Raw genomic sequence first — 7,428 nt, forward strand, 5'->3', positions numbered from 1 at the left:
AAATTGATCTTTTAGTGTATGATTAACTGACCATGAATAGCATCTTACTCAGAGTGTGATGTGATATATATCTGGTTTAGCATCCCAAAATAACTACGGCTATGAGGAACACAATAGTTGAGGGCTCCGGTATAATTTCGACCATCTGGGGTTCTTTTACATGCACTGACACCGCACGGTGCATGACTGCCTATTGTTTCGCCTCTATTGAAATGCCCCTGCTGTGGCTGGAACCAAATCTGCATCTTTGGGTTCAGCAGCCAAGCACTCTAACTACTGAGCCAGCACAACGGGGCCAAGTATCAAAATGCATGCCATTACATTTCTTTCTAGCCTGTGGTTTTCTTCACAGAACTAATGTATACAAGGAAAAGTAAACAGCAAGAAAACACTAGTTTTATTGCACATTATATTCACATTTCAGCGAACATTCTCTAGGAAAAAATTTCTCAATAATGTTTTCATGGAAACCATGAACAAAACAATGCACTTACTCCACTCGAATTATTAATGGGCAAGGTTGCATCTATGCTACTACACTGCACTTATCACAAAACCACAAGCCCCATCTGCTTTGGCCAATCACTTGATGAAACTAACGGAGACAGATGTCGCACACCACAGACTGGTCGTCTCGCAACATATCTCTGCATATGTTGCATTTCAATTTCATGCCTTTTCACTTAGTTTCAACTGCTGCCAGCATTACTAGTCACCCATCTTTTCTGAAATTCCTTTTTACGCTGTTGGGATCAGCATCCTTGTTAACGATGGTCTCTGGCATTTTGGATGCTATCATTTTCACATCTTCCTCATCTGGAAGAACGAAGGAAATGACAAGCTTTGAGCAGACAAAAAATTAGGGAGACTCCTAATCTCCACCTGTAAGGGTATGGTGTGCCAGCGTTAATGGTTCTTGTCTGCAGATCCCACTGTGGATTCTCGTTAATTTACATGCCCTTTGCTATAAACATTATTACTAATTCCTTAATTCATGTCTCTGTTATCTCAGATATACTCATTAGCATACGGTCGTAGGCTGCCCTGTTAGGTGATAAACAACCTGGCATAGACCTCTGTAAGCCTCAACCTTTCTTAATTGGAGCTGAAACGTTGAAGCTGAAATATTTCAAATATAACTTTGTAAGCTTGGCTTAACAGCTCCTGCCATGTAGTGTGGCCTCGTGACAATTGGCTCGTGGCACTTTCGGCTTGTGCACAGGGGTCATCTGTTAAATACTGGTTAACATGCATGAAAAATACATTTTCACACAAACTGGTGGCAAATGGTCAAGTGGTGCACTTCAGATTCTGAAATGTATACCTATATTCATGCAAGGATCGCATCATCACATAACATGATCAAGAGTTCTATCAGTACCTGTAGTTACATAGCATTTCAATGCCCATTAAAGGACCACCTCAGACAATGGTTGTTGTTATCTCAAGACCTGTTCTAACAGCGTACTGACGCCATTCCACTGAGCGATGGACATGTATATGCATACCCTAGATAGCTCATGATTGTGGATCTCATTTATTTCTATGACTTCGAAGGAGTTCCTGTCGTCAGAAACTTCATGACATCGGGACAGTAGTCTTGAAAGGTGATGAAAAGAAATAACCAGATTACCTTGACGCAATGCTAAATTACAGAGGGTGAATATGCTGCATGAAGATACCAAGAAGCTTGTACAAAGAAAAGTGAGCGTGAAATGGCAGGATTTTTGAAACATTGAAATAAACTACAAACTATACTTGTCAAACCTGTCATTAAGGAATGGAAATCATGCAGTAATCAAAAACACAACATGGAGGACATTTTAGGTCATTTTCACAAAACACATACCCAAACCTCACACACAGCTTCATACTTATGAAAGAGGACAAACCAATATGCAAGGAGTGTGGAGATGAACTAACAATAAACCATATCTTACACGTGCGCCAAAGTCGAGAAAATAAGAGGAAACATTTTGTACAATTTTGCAACAGATCCCTTTCCATCCCAGCATGATCCTAGGAGAGACGTGCAAATTTCCTGCATTTTTGGTTTCCTAAAATGTTCCTAAACAAGCTACATCCTAAAGAACATTTTAGTCATTACACACAAAATAAATACATTAAACCTTGTTCTTGGTGCATGGCAGCATTAGTCGCTTATGCACCATAAAAATCAACACAATGCTGTAAGGTATACCTTGGTTAGCTATGTTATATGAGACAAGCTTTCGGTCTGGTGTGGTCCTTATTCACGTGACAGCGCTGTCATGAGGGTCTATGTCCCAACGATCGGAAAGTGACCTATTCCAATTATTTTACAAACTGAAGGCGATTCTACAGATTTCTAAAGACTGGAGTGCTCAAATGTTTTATCAACGTCCGCCTGCTTTGACAGCCTGGAGTGAAACTGTTGAAGAGAATACATTTTTGAACATTTAACGCGTTTCTGAAGGCGTTGCTTTCAATTACGGGGCCAACAAAAAGCAGGTGAATGTCAAACGCCGCCTAGATAGGCTTTCTAGCAAGACAGCGGTGTAGCGTGGAAAATCGCTCCGCCGATCCATCGCTGGCGCCGCTGACTTGAAAGGCGAACTGTTCAAACTTATATAGCTGCTGACCACACCTGAAACACTGAATTGCGCATGATCAAGGCAGAATTTCTCTAACACTGAGCACTGGTAGCTATCGATTTCGCGCCCAATATTGTGAAAATCTGTCCTCTCTTCGATCATTGATACGTCCACGGTTGAACATTTATGCGCCTCGGGGTAGGCCAGCCGTGGGAACATGGATGCGTGGTTGTAGCAAAGATCACTTGCATGGCACACTCTGCAAAATTCTAAGAGTCAGCTTCTTCAACGAAATGTGCAGCGCACATTTTCTACCGCGTACCTAAGTCCGGCGATGCATGCATATCGATCCCGATCGTTTCAAAGCTGCGCGGCCGTTCAGTCGGGTCACGCTAACCTCGAGCATGCGGGGGTTTAAACTACATGTACGCAAACTTCAACGACAAGAAAAAGATGCAGCCTAAGCACTTTAGTCTAGTCTTCTCCTATATACCAAAGAACATTGCTGTTCACAGGGAATTCGGATCATTCACGCTTCCGGCTTTCCGGTTGTGCACTCTTGCGGTTCGGTGCAGTAGGTCTTAGCCTCGACGAGTCGATGTGCAGGCCTCTAGTAGATTCAACATGTCTTCTGCCACGGCTCTGAGGTAGAATTTAAACGAAGAATTTAGCTAAAAACATCCTGTTTCCTCGGTCTGCATGTGAGGAACGAGCATAATGCCATTTCACATACATACTTTGGACTGCCGAATGTTCAGCTGCACGGCGAGGTGTGTGTGTGTTGTGCCGGCGCTAGATCTTCGGAGGTCGATGCAGGACCTTAGACACCGTAAATGCTAGGAATAGCTCGCTCGCATTACGGGCAGATCGAGGTGATAGTTTAGTGCGAAGCGAAAGCTGCTCGTGAATGTGCGTATCTCGATGCCAGCTGGTGGAGCTGGTGCAGTACGTAGCATATCGCCTGCAGCTATGTGCTTGACAGCGATGTCCGCCGTACACAACCCTAAGTGAAGACCGTGATCTATGTTAGAACGGATGCACTCTTCGTAGCACCTCATCGAGAGTCGCGGCTAGCTGATATCATAGAGGATGAGATCCATTCACGCGTAGCAAGCGGAATGTGGCCGCGTTCGACGTGCATATAGCCATGAGCCTGTATATCGACGTCCGCCGTATCTTTACGAGAATGGAATGGATACGTCGGACGTACCTTTAGACACTTCGTTAAATTAAATGGAAACGAGAAATCACAATGTAAAAGAAAAACTAATATATAGTGAACACTGTCCAACTTCCGGGCCTATTGTTAGCGCATGAAAGGACGATATATATGAATCATTGGAAGTGCGTTTTTTCATATATGACGACTATTTTGATGGGTACATTTTCTGCTGCTCCAAGCACCTTCACTCTAAGAAGAATATTACCGGCAACTATACTGAACTAGAAATCATATTTTTAGCTCACTGTACCAGCAACATAAGTCATATAATTTCACTGAATAAGAACTTAATCTTCTTTGTAACATTCGCCTATAGTGGGCGCGCTGCCAACTTTTTTTTTATCCTGCTTGATAAAAATAGACGTTCGACCTCTGTTTAATCACACAGACGTAGTCAGGGTCATTCACAGGTTAATATATAAATAAAAAGCTCGTAATAATGCTGTTTCTTTTTTTCTTTTTTTTTTTTTTTGCTATGCGCAAATGCAATATGTTCTCCACGATGTCCACGCGATCACTTAATTGCAGCGCAATTTGCGCGATCTGCTGAGCATTTTTAATCTATTGGGAAAATTTTTATTCAAATGCGCGTCATATTATTCTGCTTATTTTTCATCCCTCATAGCCAATTATTCTAATTTGGAACATTAAACGTAATGTACCGTATATACCACAATTAAATATCTTGCTCAATCAGAGCTGGTTGTATGGTTAATTCGTTCACCTTCAAAAATAAAATTTAATGCTCTGAGAAATAGTGCTGCTTGACTTAATTTTGTCCGCATCCTAACGATGTTCACTCGAGGAAGTGCGTCACTCGTAGAAATTCGGGAAACTGAAAACAGAGAAAAACTACTTTACTATTCTCTTAGCCTCTTTCGGCAATGATCGCGCTGGAGTGACCGCTGAAAGTCAGCGCAGTTGCCTTCGCAGCAGCTTTTGTGTCCTTTTCTGTACGAAAATGTGCACGGGTAGTACCGCAGATGAATGGAACTCGCAGCGCGGTTTCCTAGCTGCGTTCGATTAAAATCATACGCGCAGGGAATATCACGCCTAAACTTCTTATGGCCTGGTAGTATATACACCAAAACGTGAACGAGTGTAGGCGTTTGTTATTGCGCTATTCGCCGTGTGGCCGAAAAACAGTCACGGCAATTAAGAGTTGCAAACGAACTGGTCAAGTTTCAGAGCAGAAGTGCAACGCACGTTGGCTGCCAAGGCAATCCGTCGCCGAAGGGTCTACAATTGTCGCGCTCAATGCCTCTGTCATTCGCTCTCATCTTCATCCGACCACGAGAAACAAGTGAAAACAGGTACCATTTTCTTTTTTGTGTCTTGGGGCGCAACCAACCGCACCACACATTGCAGGAATATTTGGAATAATGCTCGAAAACGCAGCAAGCGCCGCGCATCGAATGCCTATGCTTTTGCCTACACCACGAAAGTCACTCCTGTCACCAGCGCCGCCGCATTTCTACTGACGTCACGGGCTTACGCTTGTGCTCCCTTCTTGCTCCTTGCCGAGCGCGTCGTCTGCTACACCATTGGCTACACGCTACACGCGGCGCGGAAACGTAGAGCGGCCAGCACACACGTTGCTTTTGCGTGCTACACTTGCTGTTGGGCGTGTACGATGCTTCTCAATGCACGATGCTTCTCGTGCATTGCTTCTCAAACGATATAGTGAACACATATTAGAGAGATTTATCGGCCGGACTCGAGAGAGAGAGAGCGCTTCTCTTCTAAAGAGCGCGCGCTCTCGCCCGAGACCGGCCGTGCTTTAGCTTACCGTGATCCGCGATCCGCCACCGTGGCTCTCTACCACAAGGCAAGACAGCCGGCGCGAGGTACACGGAATACGTGGTGGGACGCGGAAGTAGAGGCAGCATGGCGAGCACGCCGTCAGGCTAACCGAGTACACCGCCAAGCCGTCAAGTCACAAGACCCCAAGGCCTCTGAGGTGTGGACGCAATACATTGTACTCAAACAAAGAGTGCAAGCTCTGGTGCAGGCGAAAGTGGCCGACCATAACTTGCTCCTGACGAAATCTTTGCGCCAAGACTGCATGCAGGTCAGCGACGCAGAAGTTTTGGAGGTACATCAGCTCCTTGGACAGAAGCACCCAGCCCTCAGCTCAGCTCACGGACTCTGCAACGGGATTGCCAGTGACGAGCATGACGGAATGCCTCACCGCCCATTTTGCCAAGCTGTACGGACGTACAACTACTCTGGAAGTCAAAGCCTTGAGTGGGCCGTCACCGTCGTGTATTGGCCCTATCGCAGACCTACCGGAAACAAGGGAGCCGGAGTGGACCATCTCCGGGCGTACGCTAGATCGGGCCTTGACGCGTCTGAGTGCCAGCACTGCTACGGGGCCAGACGGACTGCCAGCACGGGTGGTCAAGATCCTCGGTCCTGAGGCTAAGGAACAACTAGCGGAGCTGCTGACGAGTGTCATTGCAGGGGCGCAAATTCCTGATGACTGGCGGGCAGGGAATGTCATCCTTATATCCCAAAACGAAGTGGGGACGCGGATCAATTGAAATCGCACAGGCCCCTTACAGTCACCAGCGTTGTGTACAAAAAAGTGTTTGCGCGCATCCTGAAGGATTGGCTGAGTGGCTGGGTAGGATCGGCTGGCCTCCTGACCGAGCTCCAAAACGGTTTTCGCCCCGGTCGCCGCTTGGATGACAATCTGTTCATACTAACGGAGTGCGCGGAGATAGCGAGGAAGGAGGGGCGATCGCTGTGGTGTTGCTCTCTTGATGTTGAGCAGGCCTACGACAACGTGCCTCATGAGGAGCTGTTCAGCCGCTTAGGGGAACTGAAGCTTCCGGAGCGGCTGGTGCAGACCATCCGACGCCTCTACGAGGACAATAGGGTCGTCGTTCAGTTCGGTCCTGCTGTATCGGAGCCCATCACCGTGATGAGGGGCTTGAGGCAGGGGTGTCCCCTATCACCCCTCCTGTACATCCTGTACGCAGCAATCATCGAGCAAGAACTACTCAGGTCAGGCATCGGTTTCCGGCTGAGGTACTCTCCCCTTGGCATGGACGACACTCGCCGACTACCGGGCTTAGCCTTCGCGGACGACCTTGTCTTGATGGCGGAGACACCCCAGGATCTGCAGAGTCTTCTGGATATCTGCCAAAATGAGATCGGTCGCCTGGGCTTGCGGTTCAACGCTAGAAAGACCACGGTTGTCCAGCTGGCAGGACGTGACGGGGCGGAGACTGAGCTGACGCTTGGAGGAGAGGTCCTTATCCGAAGCTCGGGAACCAAATACTTGGGAGTGGAGCTCTGCGACTCTGCAGCCATGTATTCCCGGCACGAGGCCAAGTTGCGACAGACTGCACTGCGAGCCCAATGCGTCCTGCGTCGTCGGTGCCTCTGGGGCTGCAACCGGTTCGTGATGGTACGCGACCTGTGGAAGATGGTCCATCTCCCAGGTCTAACGTTTGCGAACGCAGTTGTGTGCCTGGCAGCGGATACCCGTGAATGGCTGGAGCGACAACAGCGAGAGGTTGGCCGCACGGCGCTTGGATGTCATGGCCAGGTGGCAAAAGAGGCAGTACAGGGAGAAGTAGGTTGGTCCACCTTCGAGGCTCGAGAGGCGTACAGCAAGCTGGCGTT

Source organism: Amblyomma maculatum, chromosome 11, assembly GCF_055883805.1.
Source record: "Amblyomma maculatum isolate TAMU_Amacu chromosome 11, ASM5588380v1, whole genome shotgun sequence".
Taxonomy (NCBI): domain Eukaryota; kingdom Metazoa; phylum Arthropoda; class Arachnida; order Ixodida; family Ixodidae; genus Amblyomma; species Amblyomma maculatum.